Consider the following 26,403-nt stretch of genomic DNA (forward strand, 5'->3'; position numbering starts at 1 on the left):
CCAGAACATTATCTAAGATTTACATTAAGTTCTAGTAAGGGTTTTATCCAACATTTTGATCTTAACATTCAAATAATATTTTTGATATACAGTATATATATATATATAAAACATCCTTGGAATGTTCTCTTTAACATTCACATCATCTGTAACAACCACCACGGAACATTCCCCTACAATTCTCATTAGGTTTCCAGTTAGTGTAATAACACAATGTACAAGCCATGTTTTCCCATGAAACCAAAAAAGGTTCTTCGAAAGTTCCCACAATATTGGTACATTTTTGTAATTCAGCAGATGCTCTTAGACGAAGTGAATTGCAAGAGCAAAAAGGGTCATTTCATTGCACAATCGACATCGACATCATTTTCACATTCTTTGCACGGGAATTCAAACTAGCTACCTTTCGGTTACTTTTCCAACTCACTTAACCGTTAGGCTACCTGCAGGTACAAAACATTTGCCTGATGATGAAAGAATGTTCCCAGAACACATTTCTCTGTCCTTAAAAGGTTCCCAGAATGTTTAATTTGGTTGTGGGAAAAGTCTGGTGGATAAAATGTGGGGAAATCACAAAATATGTGTTCCTGAAAAACAAAATACTGTCCAGTTGTGCGGATAATCATGCAACATTTATTTTAGGGTGCAAAACATTTTCACCTGATGTTTCAAGAACGTTTCCAGAATATTTCATTAGGTTGTGGGAACACTACTACTGCCAGATAATGTTTGTATCAGGGTGCAAAAAACGTTTGAGTTCTGTAAAGGTTCATAGAACAATGTATTATGTAGTGGGGACAGTGTGGGTACATTACTAGAGATGGATCATCTTGTATCATCAGTATTATGTAGTGGGGACAGTGTGGGTTCATTACTAGAGATGGATCATCTTGTATCATCAGTATTATGTAGTGGGGACAGTGTGGGTACATTACTAGAGATGGATCATCTTGTAGCATCAGTATTATGTAGTAGGGACAGTGTGGGTACATTACTAGAGATAGATCATCTTGTAACATCAGTATTATGTAGTGGGGACAGTGTGGGTACATTACTAGAGATGGATCATCTTGTAGCATCAGTATTATGTAGTGGGGACAGTGTGGGTACATTACTAGAGATGGATCATCTTGTAGCATCAGTATTATGTAGTGGGGACAGTGTGGGTACATTACTAGAGATGGATCATCTTGTATCATCAGTATTATGTAGTGGGGACAGTGTGGGTACATGACTAGAGATAGATCATCTTGTAACATCAGTATTATGTAGTGGGGACAGTGTGGGTACATTACTAGATATGAATCATCTTGTAACATCAGTATTATTTAGTGGGAACAGTGTGGGTACATTACTAGAGATAGATCATCTTGTAACATCAGTATTATGTAGTGGGGACAGTGTGGGTACATTACTAGATATGAATCATCTTGTAACATCAGTATTATGTAGTGGGGACAGTGTGGGTACATTACTAGAGATGGATCATCTTGTAACATCAGTATTATGTAGTGGGAACAGTGTGGGTACATTACTAGAGATGGATCATCTTGTAACATCAGTATTATGTAGTGGGAACAGTGTGGGTACATTACTAGATATGAATCATCTTGTAACATCAGTATTATGTAGTGGGGACAGTGTGGGTTCATTACTAGAGATGGATCATCTTGTATCATCAGTATTATGTAGTGGGGACAGTGTGGGTACATTACTAGAGATGGATCATCTTGTATCATCAGTATTATGTAGTGGGGACAGTGTGGGTACATTACTAGAGATGGATCATCTTGTATCATCAGTATTATGTAGTGGGGACAGTGTGGGTACATTACTAGAGATGGATCATCTTGTATCATCAGTATTATGTAGTGGGGACAGTGTGGGTACATTACTAGAGATGGATCATCTTGTAACATCAGTATTATGAAGTGGGAACAGTGTGGGTACATTACTAGAGATGGATCATCTTGTAACATCAGTATTATGTAGTGGGAACAGTGTGGGTACATTACTAGAGATGGATCATCTTGTAACATCAGTATTGTGTAGTGGGAACAGTGTGGGTACATTACTAGAGATGGATCATCTTGTAACATCAGTATTATGTAGTGGGGACAGTGTGGGTACATTACTAGAGATGGATCATCTTGTAACATCAGTATTATGTAGTGGGGACAGTGTGGGTACATTACTAGAGATGGATCATCTTGCAACATCAGGTGAATGTTTTTTGCATCCTGAAAGAAACATTGCAGAATCATCTGCAGAATTGAACAGTTGTTTGTGTTTTGGGAATGACTCTTTTGTGATGTCCCCCACAATGTTCTTACCAGACTGTTCCCACAGCTTAATGAAACAATTTGGGAACCTTTAAATAATATATGAAATAGGTTCTGGAATGTTCTTGCAACATCAACAACTGAACAGTGTTTGTGTTATGAGAACATTTGCTCTGACCTAACTAATTTTCTGGGAACTTTCACAGAAACCAATTTTGGTTTGTTGGGCAGCCTCCAAGTCAAACACTCTCCGTTCTCCATCGTGTACACTTCTTGACCCTGACACACACACCACTCTGTAAGATCACAAAGCACTCATTCCACTCCACTCTCCACTCCACTCCCAGGCTGAGTCCCAATTGGCACCTTATCCCTACATAGTGCACTACTTTTAACCACGGCTCTATGGGCCCTGATGAAAAGAAGTGCACTATATAGGGAAACATTTACTGTAATTTTTTATTTATTTTATTTGATTTCACCTTTATTTAACCAGGTAGGCTAGTTGAGAACAAGTTCTAATTTGCAACTGCGACCAGGCCAAGATAAAGCATAGCAGTGTGAACAGACAACACAGAGTTACACATGGAGTAAACAATTAACAAGTCAATAACACAGTAGAGAAAAAAAAGGGGAGTCTATATACATTGTGTGCAAAAGGCATGAGGAGGTAGGCGAATAATTACAATTTTGCAGATTAATAACACTGGAGTGATAAATGATCAGATGGTCATGTACAGGTAGAGATATTGGTGTGCAAAAGAGCAGAAAAGTAAATAAATAAAAACAGTATGTGGATGAGGTAGGTAAAAATGGGTGGGCTATTTACCGATAGACTATGTACAGCTGCAGCGATCGGTTAACTGCTCAGATAGCAGATGTTTGAAGTTGGTGAGGGAGATAAAAGTCTCCAACTTCAGCGATTTTTGCAATTCGTTCCAGTCACAGGCAGCAGAGAACTGGAACGAAAGGCGGCCAAATGAGGTGTTGGCTTTAGGGATGATCAGTGAGATACACCTGCTGGAGCGCGTGCTACGGATGGGTGTTGCCATCGTGACCAGTGAACTGAGATAAGACGGAGCTTTACCTAGCATGGACTTGTAGATGACCTGGAGCCAGTGGGTCTGGCGACGAATATGTAGCGAGGGCCAGCCGACTAGAGCATACAAGTCGCTGTGGTGGGTGGTATAAGGTGCTTTAGTTACAAAACGGATGGCACTGTGATAAACTGCATCCAGTTTGCTGAGTAGAGTGTTGGAAGCAATTTTGTAGATGACATCGCCGAAGTAGGATCGGTAGGATAGTCAGTTTTACTAGGGTAAGTTTGGCGGCGTGAGTGAAGGAGGCTTTATTGCGGAATAGAATGCCGATTCTTGATTTGATTTTCGATTGGAGATGTTTGATATGAGTCTGGAAGGAGAGTTTACAGTCTAGCCAGACACCTAGGTACTTATAGATGTCCACATATTTAAGGTCGGAACCATCCAGGGTGGTGATGCTGGTCAGGCGTGCGGGTGCAGGCAGCGAACGGTTGAAAAGCATGCATTTGGTTTTACTAGCGTTTAAGAGCAGTTGGAGGCCACGGAAGGAGTGTTGTATGGCATTGAAGCTCGTTTGGAGGTTAGATAGCACAATGTCCAAGGATGGGCCGGAAGTATATAGAATGGTGTCGTCTGCGTAGAGGTGGTTCAGGGAATCGCCCGCAGCAAGAGCAACATCATTGATATATACAGAGAAAAGAGTCGGCCCGAGGATTGAACCCTGTGGCACCCCCATAGAGACTGCCAGAGGACCGGACAGCATGCCCTCCGATTTGACACACTGAACTCTGTCTGCAAAGTAATTGGTGAACCAAGCAAGGCAGTCATCCGAAAAACCGAGGCTACTTAGTCTGCCGATAAGAATATGGTGATTGACAGAGTCGAAAGCCTTGGCAAGGTCGATGAAGACGGCTGCACAGTACTGTCTTTTATCGATGGCGGTTATAATATCGTTTAGTACCTTGAGCGTGGCTGAGGTGCACCCGTGACCGGCTCGGAAACCAGATTGTACAGCGGAGAAGGTACGGTGGGATTCGAGATGGTCAGTGACCTGTTTGTTGACTTGGCTTTCGAAGACCTTAGATAGGCAGGGCAGGATGGATATAGGTCTGTAACAGTTTGGGTCCAGGGTGTCTCCCCCTTTGAAGAGGGGGATGACTGCGGCAGCTTTCCAATCCTTAGGGATCTCAGACGATATGAAAGAGAGGTTGAACAGGCTGGTAATAGGGGTTGCGACAATGGCGGCGGATAGTTTCAGAAATAGAGGGTCCAGATTGTCAAGCCCAGCTGATTTGTACGGGTCCAGGTTTTGCAGCTCTTTCAGAACATCTGCTATCTGGATTTGGGTAAAGGAGAACCTGGAGAGGCTTGGGCGAGTAGCTGCGGGGGGGGCGGAGCTGTTGGCTGAGGTTGGAGTAGCCAGGCGGAAGGCATGGCCAGCTGTTGAGAAATGCTTGTTGAAGTTTTCGATAATCATGGATTTATCGGTGGTGACCGTGTTACCTAGCCTCAGTGCAGTGGGCAGCTGGGAGGAGGTGCTCTTGTTGTCCATGGACTTTACAGTGTCCCAGAACCTTTTGGAGTTGGAGCTACAGGATGCAAACTTCTGCCTGAAGAAGCTGGCCTTAGCTTTCCTGACTGACTGCGTGTATTGGTTCCTGACTTCCCTGAACAGTTGCATATCGCGGGGACTATTCGATGCTATTGCAGTCCGCCACAGGATATTTTTGTGCTGGTCGAGGGCAGTCAGGTCTGGAGTGAACCAAGGGCTGTATCTGTTCTTAGTTCTGCATTTTTTGAACGGAGCATGCTTATCTAAAATGGTGAGGAAGTTACTTTTGAAGAATGACCAGGCATCCTCAACTGACGGGATGAGGTCAATGAGGCAGTGATCGCTGAGATCCTGGTTGAAGACAGCAGAGGTGTATTTGGAGGGCCAGTTGGTCAGGATGACGTCTATGAGGGTGCCCTTGTTTACAGATTTAAGGTTGTACCTGGTGGGTTCCTTGATGATTTGTGTGAGATTGAGGGCATCTAGCTTAGATTGTAGGACTGCCGAGGTGTTAAGCATATCCCAGTTTAGGTCACCTAGGTCACCAAACTCTGAAGCTACATGGGGGCGATCAATTCACAAATGGTGTCCAGGGCACAGCTGGGAGCCGAGGGGGTCGGTAGCAGGCGGCTACAGTGAGAGACTTATTTCTGGAGAGAGTAATTTTCAAAATTAGTAGTTCGAACTGTTTGGGTATGGACCTGGAAAGTATGACATTACTTTGCAGGCTCTCTCTGCAGTAAACTGCAACTCCTCCCCCTTTGGCAGTTCTATCTTGACGGAAAATGTTATAGTTGGGTATGGAAATCTCAGAATTTTTGGTGGCCTTCCTGAGCCAGGATTCAGACACGGCAAGGACATCAGGGTTAGCAGAGTGTGCTAAAGCAGTGAGTAAAACAAACTTAGGGAGGAGGCTTCTGATGTTGACATGCATGAAACCAAGGCTTTTTCGATCACAGAAGTCAACAAATGAGGGTGCCTGGGTTTACCTCCACATCACCCGCGGAACAGAGGAGGAGTAGAATGAGGGTGCGGCTAAAGGCTATCAAAACTGGTCGCCTAGAGCGTTGGGGACAGAGAATAAAAGGAGCAGATTTCTGGGTATGGTAGAATATATTCAGGGCATAATGCGCAGACAGGGGTATGGTGGGGTGCGGGTACAGCGGAGGTAAGCCCAGGCACTGGGTGATGATGAGAGAGGTTGTATCTCTGGACATGCTGGTTGTAATGGGTGAGGTCACCGCATGTGTGGGAGGTGGGACAAAGGAGGTATCAGGGGTATGAAGAGTGGAACTAGGGGCTCCATTGTAAACTAAAACAATGATAACTAACCTGAACAACAGTATACAAGGCATATTGACATTTGAGAGAGACATACAGCGAGGCATACAGTAATCACAGGTGTTGAATTGGGAGAGCTAGCTAAAACAGTAGCTAAAACAGTAGGTGAGACAACAGCAGCTAATCAGCTAGCACAACAACAGCAGGTAAAATGGCGTTGACTAGGCAGGGAGGGTCGGATTAACTACACACAGAGCCTGAGTGCAGCTGGGGCCGACAGATAAAACATAAACAAGCAGAATGGAGTACCGTGATTAATGGACAGTCCAGCATGCATCAGCTATGTAGCCAGGTGATCAGTGTCCAGGGGGCAGCGGTGGATGGGGCAGGGAAGCTGGACTGGCGAGTATTATCCAGGTAAGGTAATGGCCAAAAATTAACAATTAGTGACCCATTTCAGCATAATGGCTTCACTGAGATAGAGAGAGAGAGAGGGGGAGAGAGAGAGAGAAGGACAGCAGCACAATTAGACCCAACCAAATCATGAGAAAACAAAAAGATAATTACTTGACACATTGGAAAGAATTAACAAAAAAAAACAGAGCAAACTAGAATGCTATTTGGCCCTACACAGAGAGTACACACCGGCAGAATACCTGACCACTGTGACTGACCCAAAACTAAGGAAAGCTTTGACTATGTACAGACTCAGTGAGCATAGCCTTGCTATTGAGAAAGGCCGCCGTAGGCAGACATGGCTCTCAAGAGAAGACAGGCTATGTGCACACTGCCCACAAAATGAGGTTTATTGGATATAATTTTGCACGCCCAATTTTTCAGTTTTTGATTTGTTAAAAAAGTTTGAAATATCCAATAAATGTCGTTCCACTTCATGATTGTGTCCCATATGTTGTTGATTCTTCACAAAAAAATACAGTTTTATATCTTTATGTTTGAAGCCTGAAATGTGGCAAAAGGTCGCAAAGTTCAAGGGGGCCGAATACTTTCGCAAGGCGTGACAGGTGTGCGTAATGAAGAGCAGCCTCGAACAACAGAGAGGGGGAGGAGGAGCAGACGTGACACTACGCCTCCCCCCCCTCCCCTTAGGTGCGCCACCTGGTGTCTTACCTAGGCGAGCGTGACGGGCCTGCCGAGGCGCGGGAGCCCGATAAGCTGGCCGAGGCATGGCATGGAAGCCTTACGAGCCAGCTGAGGCATGGGAGCCTTACGAGCCAGCTGAGGCATGGAAGCCTTACGAGCCAGCTGAGGCATGGGAGCCTTACGAGCCAGCTGAGGCATGGAAGCCTTACGAGCCAGCTGAGGCATGGGAGCCTTACGAGCCAGCTGAGGCATGGAAGCCTTACGAGCCAGCTGAGGCATCCCCGGTTGCTGCGGCAGCGGCACCCCGGACCCAACATCACCAACCAAAACAAAAAACTCCCTGATGCTTCAAATTGTGGAGTTAGCATTCGGTAAGGACAGACACTGGGAGGCGAGAAGCAAGTACAGGGAGTGAATATTTAAGAAATAACCAGATAAGAAATGGAGCATATAACACCATTAATGCTGACTGTGGAAAGAAACTGAGGAAGTGAAAGACATAGGGGAGGTAATTAATAACATGATGGAGTCCCGGTGAGTCCGATGAAGCTCTGACGCGCGTAACGATGCTGACAGGTGTACGTAATGATGAGCAGCCTGGCAACCTCGAGCTAAAGAGAGATAGAGCGGGAGCAGACGTGACACACAATGGGCTAGGCAGAGTGACAGTTTGTACCTGCCTGCTGGTCTGTTCTGATCCTCAGCCTCAGTGATTCCATTTCAGCAACTGAATAGAGAGACACTGTTGTGGCAAACAACAGACTGCTTTGTTCTATTCTGTCACAGGACTGGGGCTATAGCACAGTGGTGTTGACGGTTCTATTCTGTCACAGGACTGGGGCTATAGCACAGTGGTGTTGACTGTTCTATTCTGTCACAGGACTGGGGCTATAGCACAGTGGTGTTGACGGTTCTATTCTGTCACAGGACTGGGGCTATAGCACAGTGGTGTTGACTGTTCTATTCTGTCACAGGACTGGGGCTATAGCAGTGGTGTTGACTGTTCTATTCTGTCACAGGACTGGGGCTATAGCACAGTGGTGTTGACGGTTCTATTCTGTCACAGGACTGGGGCTATAGCACAGTGGTGTTGACTGTTCTATTCTGTCACAGGACTGGGGCTATAGCAGTGGTGTTGACTGTTCTATTCTGTCACAGGACTGGGGCTATAGCACAGTGGTGTTGACTGTTCTATTCTGTCACAGGACTGGGGCTATAGCACAGTGGTGTTGACTGTTCTATTCTGTCACAGGACTGGGGCTATAGCACAGTGGTGTTGACGGTTCTATTCTGTCACAGGACTGGGGCTATAGCACAGTGGTGTTGACGGTTCTATTCTGTCACAGGACTGGGGCTATAGCACAGTGGTGTTGACGGTTCTATTCTGTCACAGGACTGGGGCTATAGCACAGTGGTGTTGACGGTTCTATTCTGTCACAGGACTGGGGCTATAGCACAGTGCTGTTGACTGCTAACACACACATACACACTCAGACAGTGATATTTAAGCGCACACTCACATACCCATGCATGCTATCACTCACAGTCACAAGTGCACCTCTCTCTCTCTCTCTCTCTCTCTTTATGATGTAAAGCTGAAAATGAATCTGAAGGAAGTTTGCATTTGTCAATTTCAATTTTCCATTCTTTTAGTCTATTATGGGGCCATTTTTTTCCTATTCTCTGCCAGGAGATTCTTAGTGATTGTTACATATTTACTAAAGTGTGTCCAGTGGCCATATTTAACCAGATGAACAGCAGATCAATACAATGTACTCTGGCCCTGCTCGGAAACGGAAACACTGATTTGCATTACCCAAGCTTTTACTACTGGCTTGAGATGTTTAAAATACAACACAAACAGGTAACATTTAACAGACTCATCTGGTGCTGTGTGTCTGCTGTTAAAAACCAACAGGCTTTCACTGCGACTGTGTGTGTGTCTGTGTGGGTGTTCTCACTAAAGCATTGCATGTCTCCTCAGCAGCCCTTAGGTTGGAGATGGCTACTGTCTTTACTAATTCATGATCTGAGGCATTTAATTCACTCCTCACTCCCCAGTCTTTCCTTATTTATTAAGCTTTATAAAATACCCCGAGGAGCACATGTACCTAGATCAACTTTGACATTTGCTTTCAAGCATGGCTTCTGTCAAACAATGATACATTAAGATATGGTTTCTCAGAGAATTAACGACCGTGAAAATACACAATGAATACTTAAGCAATAATGGATTAGCATGAATAACACACGACGATTAGGCTCAACGGGTGGCATGATGAAGTTGAAGCTATGAACCTGTCTGTGGTCTGTTCGTGGCGACCGTGAACTAAAAAGTCTGATTTAATTAATGAATCAAATAATAATCAAGTCCTTTAGTAATAAAATCAAGTGTGCTGGGCGAAGAATCTGCCCTGGTGAGTATCCAGGACCGTAGGAGAAGATCACAACACACACTTTTCTATTTATTTTAACTAGGCAGGTCAGTTAAGAACAAATTCTTATTTACAATGACAGCCTACCCCAGGCAAACAGGGACAATTGTGTACCGCCCTATGGGACTCCCAATCACAACCTGATGAGATACAGCCTGGATTTGAACTAGGGACTGTATTGACACCTCTTGCACTGAGATGCAGTGCCGTAGACCGCTGCTCCACCTGGGAGCGCACGCACACAGACACAGACAGACACACTCAAGTCCCCATCAGCCCTCAGGTCTTCATTAGTTCATTATTATCATTAGTCAGATTACAAGTTGAATATCTTCCCTATCTCTCCCCTCTCCTCCAAGCCTAGATGAGATTCATTAACTGTAATGAAAGGTAGTTCCATCTGGTGTAACAAACTAGCTTCTTTAGATCGGGAGTGTGGGGATAAGTGTGGGTGTGTGTATGTGTTATTCTCCTTTATCAGAAGGTCTTAGAGGTTTGTATCTGAGCCTATACCACAAATCAGGCTAGAGGAGTTAGAGAGGTAACTTTGGTCAAGGAGTTAGAGAGGTCACTTTGGTCAAGGAGTTAGCTAGGTAACTTTGGTCAAGGAGTTAGCTAGGTCACTTTGGTCAAGGAGTTAGAGAGGTCACTTTGGTCAAGGAGTTAGAGTTAGAGAGGAACTTTGGTCAAGGATTTAGCTAGGTAACTTCTCAAACTCCTCTGTGTTCAACTCAGGATAACCAGTACCTCTAAAGTGGCTCACCTTCATTGCCACCTTCATGGCAATGAATACTTCAGAACTAAGCTGCTCTGGGGCAGGCTAACTTAGGGCTAACTCCATTTATCCTGAATGAAGTGTCTGAGCCACGAGTTGAGGATCAATGAAATTAGATTATCTTCCAATTGCAAATATTGCATCATCATGCCCTTCATTTGAGGAAGACAACTGATAAAATATTTTACATAAAGCTGTCCCAACATCAGTCTTAAAAGCAGCCCCAACATCTTTCCACTGCAACACATGGCTATCAGCTTTGTCTGGCAGCGAAACAGTTCATTCAGTCTCATTTACTGCCTTTTAGCTGATATGGCTGACTTGCTTGACACTTCTTATGGCTTGAATCCCGCTAACGGGATCGATATGACAACAGCCAGTGAAAGTGAAGGGCGCCAATTTCAAAACAACAGAAATCTCAGAATTAAAATTCCTCAAACATAGAAGTATTTTACACCTTTTTAAAGATACACTTGTTGTTAATCCCACCACAGTGTCCGATTTCAAAAAGGCTTTACAGCGAAAGCACAACATATGATTATGTTAGGTCAGAGCCTTGTCAGAAAAACACACACAGCCATTTTCCAGCCAAAGAGAGGGGTCGCAAAAAGCAGAAATAAAGACAAAATTCATAACTAACATTTGATGATCTTCATCAGATGACACTCATAGGACTTCATGTTACACAATACATGTGTTTTGTTTGATAAAGTTCATATTTACATACAAAAATTTGAGTTTACATTGGCGCGTTATGTTTAGTAGTTCCAAAACATCCGGTGATTTTGCAGAGAGCCACATCAATTTACAGAAACACTCATAATAAACATTGATAAAAGATATAACTCTCTTGCATGGAATTATAGATACACTTCTCCTTAATGCAACCGCTGTGTCAGATTTCAAAAACACTTTACGGAAAAAGTAAACCATGCAATAATCTGAGTACGGCGCTCAGACAACAAAACAAGCCATACAGATATCCACCATGTTGGAGTCAACAGAAGTCAGAAATAGCGTTATAAATATTCACTTATCTTTGATGATCTTAATCAGAATGCACTCCCAGGAATCCCAGTTCCATAATAAATGTTTGATTTGTTCGATAAAGTACATAATTTAAATCAAATCAAATTTTATTTGTCACATACACATGGTTAGCAGATGTTAATGCGAGTGTAGCGAAATGCTTGTGCTTCTAGTTCCGACAATGCAGTAATAACGAGCAAGTAATCTAACTAACAATTCCAAAAAAAACTACTGTCTTATACACAGTGTAAGGGGATAAAGAATATGTACATAAGGATATATGAATGAGTGATGGTACAGAGCAGCATAGGCAAGATACAGTAGATGATATCGAGTACAGTATATACATATGAGATAAGTATGTAAACCAAGTGGCATAGTTAAAGTGGCTAGTGATACATGTATTACATAAGGATGCAGTCGATGATATAGAGTACAGTATCAACGTATGCATATGAGATGAACAATGTAGGGTAAGTAACATTATATAAGGTAGCATTGTTTAAAGTGGCTAGTGATATATTTACATCATTTCCCATCAATTCCCATGATTAAAGTGGCTGGAGTAGAGTCAGTGTCATTGACAGTGTGTTGGCAGTAGCCACTCAATGTTAGTGGTGGCTGTTTAACAGTCTGATGGCCTTGAGATAGAAGCTGTTTTTCAGTCTCTCGGTCCCAGCTTTGATGCACCTGTACTGACCTCGCCTTCTGGATGACAGCGGGGTGAACAGGCAGTGGCTCGGGTGGTTGATGTCCTTGATGATCTTTATGGCCTTCCTGTAGCATCGGGTGGTGTAGGTGTCCTGGAGGGCAGGTAGTTTGCCCCCGGTGATGCGTTGTGCAGACCTCACTACCCTCTGGAGAGCCTTACGGTTGAGGGCGGTGCAGTTGCCATACCAGGCGGTGATACAGCCCGCCAGGATGCTCTCGATTGTGCATCTGTAGAAGTTTGTGAGTGCTTTTGGTGACAAGCCGAATTTCTTCAGCCTCCTGAGGTTGAAGAGGCGCTGCTGCGCCTTCCTCACGATGCTGTCTGTGTGAGTGGACCAATTCAGTTTGTCTGTGATGTGTATGCCGAGGAACTTAAAACTTGCTACCCTCTCCACTACTGTTCCATCGATGTGGATGGGGGGGTGTTCCCTCTGCTGTTTCCTGAAGTCCACAATCATCTCCTTAGTTTTGTTGACGTTGAGTGTGAGGTTATTTTCCTGACACCACACTCCGAGGGCCCTCACCTCCTCCCTGTAGGCCGTCTCGTCGTTGTTGGTAATCAAGCCTACCACTGTTGTGTCGTCCGCAAACTTGATGATTGAGTTGGAGGCGTGCATGGCCACGCAGTCGTGGGTGAACAGGGAGTACAGGAGGGGGCTCAGAACGCACCCTTGTGGGGCCCCAGTGTTGAGGATCAGCGGGGAGGAGATGTTGTTGCCTACCCTCACCACCTGGGGGCGGCCCGTCAGGAAGTCCAGTACCCAGTTGCACAGGGCGGGGTCGAGACCCAGGGTCTCGAGCTTGATGACGAGCTTGGAGGGTACTATGGTGTTGAATGCCGAGCTGTAGTCGATGAACAGCATTCTCACATAGGTATTCCTCTTGTCCAGATGGGTTAGGGCAGTGTGCAGTGTGGTTGAGATTGCATCGTCTGTGGACCTATTTGGGCGGTAAGCAAATTGGAGTGGGTCAAGGGTGTCAGGTAGGGTGGAGGTGATATGGTCCTTGACTAGTCTCTCAAAGCACTTCATGATGACGGATGTGAGTGCTACGGGCGGTAGTCGTTTAGCCCAGTTACCTTAGCTTTCTTGGGAACAGGAACAATGGTGGCCCTCTTGAAGCATGTGGGAACAGCAGACTGGTATAGGGATTGGTTGAATATGTCCGTAAACACACCGGCCAGCTGGTCTGCGCATGCTCTGAGGGCGCGGCTGGGGATGCCGTCTGGGCCTGCAGCCTTGCGAGGGTTAACACGTTTAAATGTCTTACTCACTTCGGCTGCAGTGAAGGAGAGACCGCATGATTCCGTTGCAGGCCGTGTCAGTGGCACTGTATTGTCCTCAAAGCGGGCAAAAAAGTTATTTAGTCTGCCTGGGAGCAAGACATCCTGGTCCGTGACTGGGCTGGGTTTCTTCCTGTAGTCCGTGATTGACTGTAGACCCTGCCACATACCTCTTGTGTCTGAGCCGTTGAATTGAGATTCTACTTTGTCTCTGTACTGGCGCTTAGCTTGTTTGATAGCCTTGCGGAGGGAATAGCTGCACTGTTTGTATTCAGTCATGTTACCAGACACCTTGCCCTGATTAAAAGCAGTGGTTCGTGCCTTCAGTTTCACACGAATGCTGCCATCAATCCACGGTTTCTGGTTAGGGAATGTTTTAATCGTTGCTATGGGAACGACATCTTCAACGCACGTTCTAATGAACTCGCACACCGTATCAGCGTATTCGTCAATGTTGTTGTCTGACGCAATACGAAACATCTCCCAGTCCACGTGATGGAAGCAGTCTTGGAGTGTGGAGTCAGCTTGGTCGGACCAGCGTTGGACAGACCTCAGCGTGGGAGCTTCTTGTTTTAGTTTCTGTCTGTAGGCAGGGATCAACAAAATGGAGTCGTGGTCAGCTTTTCCGAAAGGGGGGCGGGGCAGGGCCTTATATGCGTCGCGGAAGTTAGAGTAACAATGATCCAGGGTCTTTCCACCCCTGGTTGCGCAATCAATATGCTGATAAAATTTAGGGAGTCTTGTTTTCAGATTAGCCTTGTTAAAATCCCCAGCTACAATGAATGCAGCCTCCGGATAAATCGTTTCCAGTTTGCAGAGAGTTAAATAAAGTTCGTTCAGAGCCATCGATGTGTCTGCTTGGGGGATATATACGGCTGTGATTATAATCGAAGAGAATTCTCTTGGTAGATAATGCGGTCTACATTTGATTGTGAGGAATTCTAAATCAGGTGAACAGAAGGATTTGAGTTCCTGTATGTTTCCTTCATCACACCATGTCACGTTGGCCATAAGGCATACGCCCCCGCCCGTCTTCTTACCAGAGAGATGTTTGTTTCTGTCGGCGCGATGCGTGGAGAAACCCGCTGGCTGCACCGCTTCGGATTGCGTCTCTCCAGTGAGCCATGTTTCCGTGAAGCAGAGAACGTTACAGTCTCTGATGTCCCTCTGGAATGCTACCCTTGCTCGGATTTCATCAACCTTGTTGTCAAGAGACTGGACATTGGCAAGAAGAATGCTGGGGAGTGGTGCACGATGTGCCCGTCTCCGGAGTCTGACCAGAAGACCGCTTCGTTTCCCTCTTTTTCTGAGTCGTTTTTTTTTTTGGTCGCTGCATGTGATCCACTCGGTTACACTGGTTGTAAGGCAGAACTCAGGATCCGCATCGCGAAAAACATATTCTTGGTCGTACTGATGGTGAGTTGACGCTGATCTTATATTCAGTAGTTCTTCTCGGGTGTATGTAAAGAAACCTAAGATGACCTGGGGTACTAGTGTAAGAAATAACACGTAAAAAAACAAAAACTGCATAGTTTCCTAGGAACGCGAAGCGAGGCGGCCATCTCTGTCGGCGCCGGAAATATTACCAATATTGTCCAAATGTCCAAATACCTCCTTTTTGTTAGCACGTTTAGCCCATTAATCCAAATGCTCAATGCTCGATCACTTAGTTCAGACGAGAAGTCAAAAATGTTATATTACAGTTCGTAGAAACATGTCAAATGAAGTATAGAATCAATCTATAGGATGTTTTTAGCATAAATCTTTAATAATGTTCCTTTGTCTTCAGAAATGCAATGGACCTCAAGCTAACTATCACTTGAATGCGCGTGGTCAGCTCATGCCTCTCTGGCAGACCTCTGACTCATTCCCCTCTTAATCGCCCCCACTTCACAGTAGAAGCATCAAACAAGGCTCTAAAGACTGTTGAAATCTAGTGGAAGCCTTATGAAGTGCAATTTGACCCCATAGACACTGTATATTTGATAGGCAAAGAGTTGAAAAACTTCAAACCTCAGATTTCCCACTTCCTGGTTGGATTTTTTCTCAGGTTTTAGCCTGCCATATGAGTTATGTTATACTCATAGACATGATTCAAACAGTTTCAGAAACGTCCGAGTGTTTTCTATCCAAATATACAAATAATATGCATATCTTAGCTTCTGGGTCTGAGTAGCAGGCCGTTTACTTTGGACACGCTTTTCATCCAGACATGAAAATACTGCCCCCTGTCCCAAAGAAGTTAAACCCAGATTTGGGACCACAGCCACTCCGCTGAATAGCAGGCTAGTGATGGCTTTGCAACACTTGCAGTTATCCACTGATTCCTTCCAAACCACTCATTGTTGAATTTGCGATTTCCAACTTGTTATGTAATATTTTTGTCCAATGGCCGATGAGCACCGATACGTTTTATCTATAATCTCTCTTCATTTTTTTTAGGACAAGGATTAAAAAGGATTTGCCAGTAGATTGTCGATTTGATTCATGATGATGACTGCTAGCTTATATTTTGAAAGTACTATATGATGTTGACATGATCCATCCAATCAAAGCTACTGTAGATGTAACGTGATTTGACATCATTTTATCTGTGGCCAATGACCTTGAGCCTTCTTGGATGGATACTTCTAATGTAACTTTATGGAAGCACCAAAGGGGCTAGAATTTTCAAGCTCCACCCTTAAATATGCAGGTGACTCTGTGTCCCCATGTGTGACAGAAGACTGAGCCAATCACGGTACAACTAGAGAACATTACCAACCCCTATAAGTGAGAAAGAGAGAGAGAACGAGGGAGAGAGAGAGAAAGAGAGAGAGAGAGAGAGAGAGAGAGAGAATGTCACCCCAGCTGTGGGCCGCAGGCCTACAACCCACCGATTCATATACATTCTGGTTCCCGGCTCACCCTCCACACACACATGCACACACACAAATGTGCCAACCTACCCTGGAGGGCCCCTAAGATGTCCGCAGCTGTGCAGAAATGCCAGTCGGCTTACCCCCCATCACACACACTGGTGAGAACACCCAACGAGCCAGGCTGGGCTAAGCCGATTAGATATTGGGTGTGTCTGTGTGTGCATGCGTCCATGCCTGCATTTTCCAGAGTGAATGCATGAGGGTGTGCAGGCAACGGGGGGAAATGGGAGGTGGGGGGGTTAGGATCTCTGTAGGAATCGTGTTTTGTTATCCTTTCTCCCCTACTCCATTTCCCCTCTTCTCTCATTTTATCGCTTGTGTTTTATTCATATCCTCCTGAGATTTAGTTTAGTCACTGTGTGCTCAGCCTCCCGTTGATCAACTTCAGCTGGAAATTATTTCACATTCAAAGGATTACGTTTCTTAAAAATTGAATGCAGAAAAAACTGTTTGCGTCCCTATGGGCCTAGGTAAAGAATAGTGCACTACATAGGGAATAGGATGCCATTTGGGACAAAACCCCTGAATCCTCCAAATGTTGCCCTATTAATATCCCATGTGGTTAAACTTGAAGTGATTCCACTCAGAGCAAGTTGAATATGAATCTCCAGTATAATGAATAAAAATCACACAACCCTCGACATATAATCAAATATATAAATGTAATAATATATGCAATTTAGCAGATGTTTTTATCATATGTTTTAAGTAAGTGGAATGGTGTGTATTCATGGGTGCGAAGTGAAGCCAGGCTTCCAAAAAAAGTTTTTTTGTTTCATAATTTTCCTTCAATTTGCAAGAGGCTGAATGTATATCACATGATAAGGCTTCTGAGCGAAACAGTGCCCCTCTGTCTCTCTACGTGTAGGCCATCTATCTGATACTGTCTGGTCCAAACAAGTATGACATTGTTGCTGCCAGTAGCATTGAAGGAAAGGGAAGCCAGCAATCATTTGGCTTCCCTTGATAAAAAAGTATCCAAAGTTAGCCAATCAGCATTGAGCTAAACTGTGAATGGTCCTGTTGCACCAACAAAAAGTATCAAAGGAAGCCAGCTTGGATTTTGGCTTCACTCCTATCACAACGCATACAAGGATAAGTGAGAAATCCATAATTGACAGAAACATTGGAATTGTTGTATCTCGTTGTGTTGTTTTCCTCCGGTGACCAGCTAGCTAGCTAAAACTAGCCCTTTCTTAGATGGGGATTTGGACTTAATTCTCCAAACTGGCCAATGATTATATATATGATTATAAAGGCCATTCTGATCCAACGATTATTAGTGATAGTGTTTCCTCAACATGAAAGAGAGGAGGATGGAAAGTAGGGTGAGTCAACATGTTTTTCTACATGCATGAATGTGCACTCACAGACAGAACCATGGACAGCCACATCATTTGAAGCTTATTGGACTAAATCGTTTTTGGTATCTCACTGTATTAGACTAAGCAGAGGTGATTTGATGATGTTGAAATGTTGAAGTTGAAATGGAGCTGGAATAGTGGAGGCAGCTCCTGTTTTCTTTGTGACTTGCGGTAACTCTCAGTGGTTCCAAATCAATAGTTGTTAAGTGGTCTGAAAGTGTCAGAAACATTAACTTGCTTGACCTTGCTGTAGGTCCTGTAACTGTCTGTTACTGTACATGCAATATGCTTTGTGGACTTCACTGCACGGGGGTTGCAATCTGGTTTTGTGAGAAAAAAAACAGTGGTTGAATTTATTCTTCCACTGTGTCTTTTTATTGTCTTGATCTTTAGGCATATGAATTACCAGGTTATAGAACAGACAATGCATAGGTTGTAATATGGCTCTTTTGGGGGTGGGGGAGTGCTTGGCTTCTCCATTGATTTTACCCACACACCGCTACTGTGTAGGTGTAGCCCTGGGAATCGAACCCACAATCCGAACAAAGCAATCCTAATGCTCTTCCAACTGAGCCATACAGGACACCATACATGACCAACCTCTGGTTAATATCCGTAGATGAGCCACCTCTGGTTAATACCCTGTACATGAGCCACCTCTGGTTAATACCCGTACATGAGCCCCCTCTGGTTTATACCCCGTACATGAGCCACCTCTGGTTAATACCCGTACATGAGCCCCCTCTGGTTTATACCCCGTACATGAGCCACCTCTGGTTAATACCCGTACATGAGCCACCTCTGGTTAATACCCCGTACATGAGCCACCTCTGGTTAATACCCCATACATGAGCCACCTCTGGTTAATAGCCCGTACATGAGCCCCCTCTGGTTAATACCCCGTACATGAGCCACCTCTGGTTAATACCCCGTACATGAGCCACCTCTGGTTAATAGCCCGTACATGAGCCCCCTCTGGTTAATACCCCGTACATGAGCCACCTCTGGTTAATACCCCGTACATGAGCCACCTCTGGTTAATAGCCCGTACATGAGCCACCTCTGGTTAATAGCCCGTACATGAGCCCCCTCTGGTTAATACCCCGTACATGAGCCCCCTCTGGTTAATACCCCGTACATGAGCCACCTCTGGTACATGAGCCACCTCTGGTTAATACCCCGTACATGAGCCACCTCTGGTTCATACTCGTACATTGTATCTTAACATTGCTAGAATGATCAGTGTGCTGTTATAAATGCTTATAGCAAGTGTTAAAATGATGAATGCTAAACCATAATAATTAAACACACTTTAAGGTGGAAACTCTTCTCATCCACCACCTAGGGGGATGCATGGCAACCAATAGTCCCTGAAAGCTCACCACACGTCAGCTATCGTGGAGAGGTGAGGAGTGTGATTATTAGGAAGGAGGGGGCGGGATTAGGAGGTTATGGTGGAAATGGGGCCAGGTTGGGTCCCCAGGACACTGGGGCCAGGTTGGGGACTTAGCCAGGATACTGGGGCCAGGTTGAGGACTTAGCCAGGACACTGGGGCAAGCTTTTCTTTTCTGTTTTCTTATCTGACCAGGAAAACCTCAGTGCTGTAGCTTTAGCCTGGCATAGGGCCATATGCATAACTTACTGAGTGTTTCTGACAGTAGGTGCAATATGGCAATTATGCAATCTAGATGTGGCAATTATACAATCTAGATGTGGTAATTATACAATCTAGACATGGTAATTATACAATCTAGAAGTGGTAATTCTACAATGTAGATGTGGTAATTATACAATATACACAGAAGTGGTTGAAAGGGTTATCAAACCCCTTCACAGTTTAGAGGCAAGCTCCTCTATGATCACCAACTGTAGCTATAGAGCTGAACCACAGCCCTATCCCAGCCCTTTATCCACTTTGATCACTCAGAAGCACTTCTCTTGGATAGAAACACCCATGGTTTTCAAACTCTTCAGCGTAACTCTGAATAGAAAGAGACATAAAGGCATGAGCCTCAAGCCTAACTTGACTGTTTTCAACAGAGAGGAGAACAAAATACAAAATAAAAGTACCTTTTTAAAGGGTCTGGCTGTTTAGAGTCTTTGACCACTGCCAGATTGCACAATTTGGGCCAGCATATGTGAGTCAAAACACACACACACACACACACACACACACACACACACACACACACACACACACACACACACACACACACAGTTGGTGCAGCCATTGTCTTCTAATAAAAGTGTTTATCTACTATTCTAATAGCTGGTGATGCTTGTCACTATACTGAAAAATATTTGCCTCTTGTCTAATTGTTGTTGGATTGCGTTTTAGGTGCTGTACACTATGTGTGTGTTGGGATTGGATGAGCCCTGTCTGTCACCCTGATATCTGTTTACTGATTGGTCAACTTGACTGTCAGTCACTTATCAAAGTCCCGGATGCTGACACCCTGCAGTGTAAGTGTAATTAGCGAGCTTTGAGTAAAAAAATATCTTCCTCAGCCAAGTTTATTCTTTGAAGTTGGGCCAGTTGATCTTTATTTCTTAAAGTTCATAATTTATTTTTCCATTGCGCGTGTCATGCATTTTTAACAGAAGCCTTTGAGTTTCCTTTAGTGATACATTGCGCTGTAAAACATCAAAGGGATGCCGCGTCTCTCTCTCTCTCTTTCTCTCTCTCTCTCTCTCTCCCCCACCCAACTTTTTCTGAGCCATATCCTCTTATTCACCCTGTACACTCTAAAATTGATTATTTTTGCCTCCAAAATGTTGGAAGAAAGTCAAACACTTGTAACGTTTGCTTCCTTTGTTCCCTCTCTCTCTCTCTTTCGGCTTCTATTCCTTCCTCTCCTCCTTTCTGAAACCAGGTGTATTTTGCCTCCTGGGAGTCAGTAATGAGTACTTCCATCGCTCTCAGCAGTACATTGGTTTTCTCAGGAAGGCTGGATTTAACATTTCATGAATCACATGTCCTACTCACCTGTTTGACAAAACGTCAGGAAGGAGGGAGGGATGGAGAGAAGAAGACACTCGGGAACAATGTGCTCTTACCTTCTCGATTCCCTGTGATGATTCAAATAACAAAACTGTTATAAATGCATTACATTATTACATATTGAACATCTAGAACACTTAGAATAAAGCATGTCTGAAGGTGCATGTCATGTTCATGGAGTGTTGTAAGATGTCAATAAGAAATGTTTCCGCCATAATAGGTTATAATAGGTTATATTTCTATGACAGCCTATTGTAGATTCTGTCTAGATGACAGCTATCAAACAACTTCAATTCTTCCTCCTTTCTATCCTATTAGGTAGGGCGTGGGTGATATGTAAATATTCAACCTTTCTATCCTATTAGGACTTGGTTAATATTTAAATATTCATCCTTTCTATCCTATTAGGACTTGGTAAATATATGCATCTTACTCCTTTCTATCCTATTAGTGTAACGGCTTTCTTCGGGTGAAAGAGAGTCGGACCAAAATGCAGCGTGGTTAAATCGATACATGTTTAATAGAAGAATAAACACGATAAATACAAAAAAACGTACGTGAAACCCGAAACAACCTAAACTGGTGCAAATAACACAGAGACAGGAACAATCACCCACAAACACACAGTGAAACCCAGGCTACCTAAATATGGTTCCCAATCAGAGACAACGATAATCACCTGACTGATTGAGAACCGCCTCAGGCAGCCATAGACTTTCCTAGACAACCCTACTCAGCCACAATCCCAATACCTACTAAAACCCCAATACAAAAACACACCACAACATAAACCCATGTCACACCCTGGCCTGACCAAATAAATAAAGAAAACACAAAATACTAAGACCAAGGCGTGACAATTAGGGGTTAGTTAATGTCTATAAAAAAATAAAAAATGTATTGAACAAGTTGACTGAGGACATTCTCATTTACAGCATTGATTTGGAAATCATGATGTATGGCGACATTAGCTTTATTTGAACGTTATACCAATGATGTAACACAGCCAGGGGTCAGCAGGGTGAGAATGAGAGAGTAGTATTTCATGTGCATTCACTTGAAAAGAGGTCAAATATCTAGAAAGAATTGGCTTTGTATGTGAGAGAGCCACCATTTTTTTTAGCCTTTATTTAAACTAGGCAAGACAGTTGAAGAACAAATTCTTATTTTCAATGACGGCCTACACCGGGCAAACCCAGACAACGCTGGGCCAATTGTGTGCCGATCTATGGGACTCCCAATCACGGCTGGTTGTGATACAGCCTGGATTCGAACCATGGTGTCTGTAGTGACACCTCTAGCACTGAGATATGGTGCCTTAGACCGCTGCGCCACTCGGGAGCCCAGTTTGGGATGCATGAATTGTAAAGTCCCATTCAGTAACCCATTGACCAGCTTGTCAACTCTTATCTACATTGGATGCATGTCATGGCTAAGTATAGAGCATTCTCCCCCATCCACCTCTCCCCCTTTCCCATCTGTCCCCTGCCCTTCTCAGAAACCAGAGGGGTGATGTCTAGCCCCCGGGACAACAGAGGGGCGTCCTCTCGCCCCCTCAGGCTCTCAGCAGGACCAGCTGCGCAGCCCGATGGTGCCCCCCAAGGCACAGTTAAACACGGGAATTCTCTTAACCAATCACAAGGTCAGGATAAAGATGGGCATCTTCTTAACCAATCACAGGTTCAGGATAAAGATGGCATCCTCTTAACCAATCACAGGCTCAGGATGCAGGGACAGAGGAAGCAACAGGCCTTTAGCATCCCACCACTCATCCTCCCTAAACGCCACATAATGATGTGTCTCACGTCACAACATTAGGTCTACAGCTCTCTGGGAGTCATAGAGTAACCTCACCCTTTAATGTTATGCATAATGCAACGTTCTGCCAAGTATTGTTATTTGTCTCTGAGTGAGAGAAGATTATACAAGTTTTTGTGAATTTTATTCCCATCCTTCTTTCCTCTTCCCTCCACTTCTCCCCTCCCTCTCTCCTGTCGTTATATAACTTCTGAGTGGCGAGAGAGTTTTCTTCAGGTAAGGGTTGACAATTTGCGTCCTTCCCCTGGTCCATTCTTTCACATAATGCACAAGTGTATTTAATCAACGTACTAAACCATTTTTCAAAACATGCAGCCTGAGTCCACAGAGTTGTGAGTACAGAAGCCAAGAACAGTGACCATCTGGCTTTGTTATGAGAAAGTATTACTTCAATTTTGTGAAAAGTTTTATTTCAGTCAACGGTCATTTCAGTTGACTGTTATGTTGTGCGTTTTTCTCAGATCTGGCTTTTGTTGTCCACATTTATGGTGTATGTATGTAGTCTGGAGAACACTGGATCAAACACAGTGTTATCAGGGAGATAGGAACAAAAAGCATAACAAATATAGATTGGTGCTATGCAGTCAGGTAGCTGAGGATGTTTGGGTGTGAGAGAGAGGAAAGAGGAGAGAGACAGAAAGAGACAGAAAGAGAGAGACAGAGAGAGACTGAAGAAGGAGTAAGAGAGATACAGAGAAAGAGGAAGAGGGGGAAGGCAAGAGAGAGAGAGAACGAGATCAACAGGAGCACAGAAAGGAACAAAGTACTCAATAAGAAAGGAAAGAAGAGGGGCGAGAGAGTAATGAGGAATATCTGAAGGAGTGTTTCAAAGAAATAAAGGACAGAGGTTGTCCTCTAAAGCAACCTCAGCAACTGTTGCTATAGTGACTCACTCAGAAGTTGTGGGCCAGAGAGTTTGTTTTGACTAGGGAGGAGGTTAGATGCTGGTACAAACTGACAACCTGAAAACTAAAGCACAGTCTTTCTCTGGGGTTTTTACACAGACCTGAGAGCTACTCCCGCTCACTCTCAACATTCCTGTGTTGGTTAATTGCCTGATGATGAGAAAGCTACCATTGTCATTTTGGTCCATGTTTGCTTCCCAGATGGTTGCCATTTCTGTTCACGTCACTAGACGTGCTAAAATGTGATGTTGCAGCAGTGTAGAGGAGAGAAGGAATAAGCTTACAGTACTGGAAGCTGGGGATGATTAGTTAATGATGGAGTTATTATATTCCAACACCACAGGGGAAGTCCGTCCTCCTCTCCTCCGATCCTCCACTCCTCTCCTCCCACCCCACCCCCTCTCCAATCCTTCCATCCTCCTCTCCTCCCACACCATCCCCTCTCCAATCTTTTCATCCTCTCCTCTCCTCTCCTCTCCTCTCCTCTCCTCTCCCTCTCCTCTCCTCTCCTCTCCTCTCCTCTCCTCTCTCCTCTCCTCTCCTCTCCTCCCTCTCCTCTCCTCTCCTCTCCTCTCCTCTCTCTCCTCTCCCTCCTCTCCTCTCCTCTCCCTCCTCTCCTCTCCTCTCCTCTCCTCTCCTCCCTCCCTCCTACCACCCATACCACCTCACCCCCTCTCCAATCCTCCCATCCTCCTCTCCTCCCATCCTCCTCTCCTCCCACCCCACCCCATGCCCAATCCAATCCTTCTCTTCACCCTCCCTTATTCCCTCCCCCCTCTCCTCCCATCCCCCTCTCCAATCCTCCCATCCTCCTCACCTCCCACCCTATTGGCATGGCATGCAATAGGAGATTGACCTGACCTCAAGTAGAAGCACTTCCTCTGAAGACATTCCTCTGATGATCGTCCTATGATAGAGTGCCTGTGAGAGCAGGAAGTAGGAAGTATAGGTGACCATAATCTTCAGGAGATGGTCTATAGTATCTATTAATACCTGTCTGGGGTTTGACTTCAGGTTCAGTGATCCCCTTTTCATGTTTCCCTCTTCTCTACTGCAGGTGGACGATACATTGTCCTGCTCTGTTTTGAGGAGAGAGTGTACAGGAGAGAGAGAGAGAAGTGGTAGAGAGAGAGAGTGGAGGAGAAGGGGAGACAGTGATAAAAGAGAGTCAGGGGGGAATGACAGAGAATGAAGGAGTAAAACACTTTTCCCGTTGTGCAATAAAGTGGTCTGTTATTTGATGAAGAGGACTAACCACAGCTTTATCGACCAGAGCTGAACAGTGCGGAGTATGAGTCCCAAATGGAACCATATTTACGATAAAGTGGACTACCAAATGGCACCCTCTTCCCTAGATAGGGCACTATATAGGGAATAGGGTGCCATTTGGGATGCATGGGAGAGTGGTGTGATCTGACAGAATGCAGTGTGTACTTTAGAATGGGGTTTGAAAGGGGAAAAATAAATGCTCTCCATAAAAAAAAGCAGGAAAGGAAGATATGAAGGAAAGATCCTTGTAAAGAGGAGGGGGTGTGTGGAGAAATGGTTTGTAGAGCTGAAAGTTCAAGTAAAGCCCTCTGAGCTATTTGAGTTGGAGCGAGAGAGGTGAGAGAGGTGAGAGAGGATAGAGGAGAGAGAGAGGAGAGAGGAGAGAGGAGGTGAGAGGAGAGAGGAGAGAGGAGAGAGGTGAGAGAGGAGAGAGGTGAGAGGAGAGAGGAGAGAGGAGAGAGGTGAGAGAGGTGAGAGAGGAGAGGAGAGGAGAGAGGAGAGAGGTGAGAGGGAGAGAGGTGAGAGAGGATAGAGGGGAGAGGAGAGAGAGAGGTGAGAGAGGAGAGAGGAGAGAGGAGAGAGGAGAGGAGAGAGGAGAGAGAGGAGAGAGGCATATATAGTCATTTGGGATCCTAGCCTAAGGCTTTCCTGTCTAAAGGTATATGGAAATAGACTCCCAAGCAAGAATACTGAACATCCAAAAAGTGTGTCCACAGCATTCAGGATGAAAAGGAACTAAGTAACCAAGGATATTTTGGAAGTACTCCATATTGCATTCTGTATTTGGTTTCTATCCTATACCAAAAATCAAATCAAATCAAATCAAATTTTATTTGTCACATACACATGGTTAGCAGATGTTAATGCGAGTGTAGCGAAATGCTTGTGCTTCTAGTTCCGACAATGCAGTAATAACCAACGAGTAATCTAGCTAACAATTCCAAAACTACTACCTTATACACCCAAGAGTAAAGGGATAAAGAATATGTATATAAAGATATATGAATGAGTGATGGTACAGAGCGGCATAGGCAAGATGCAGTAGATGGTATCGAGTACAGTATATACATATGAGATGAGTATGTAAACAAAGTGGCATAGTTTAAAGTGGCTAGTGATACATGTATTACATAAAGATGCAGTAGATGATATAGAGTACAGTATATACGTATACATATGAGATAAATAATGTAGGGTATGTAAACATTATATTAAGTAGCATTGTTTAAAGTGGCTAGTGATATATTTTACATCAATTCCCATTATTAAAGTGGCTGGATTTGAGTCAGTGTGTTGGCAGCAGCCACTCAATGTTAGTGGTGGCTGTTTAACAGTCTGATGGCCTTGAGATAGAAGCTGTTTTTCAGTCTCTCGGTCCCAGCTTTGATGCACCTGTACTGACCTCACCTTCTGGACGATGGACAAATTCAGTTTGTCTGTGATGTGTACGCCGAGAACTTAAAACGTACTACCCTCTCCACTACTGTTCCATCGATGTGGATAGGGGGGTGTTCCCTCTGCTGTTTCCTGAAGTCTCTCTTACTACTGTTGGAGGCATGAGTGGCCACGCAGTCATGGGTGAACAGGGAGTACAGGAGGGAGCTGAGCACACACCCTTGTTGGGCCCTTGTGTTGA

The sequence above is a fragment of the Oncorhynchus tshawytscha genome, linkage group LG21, assembly GCF_018296145.1.
Source record: "Oncorhynchus tshawytscha isolate Ot180627B linkage group LG21, Otsh_v2.0, whole genome shotgun sequence".
Lineage (NCBI taxonomy): Eukaryota > Metazoa > Chordata > Actinopteri > Salmoniformes > Salmonidae > Oncorhynchus > Oncorhynchus tshawytscha.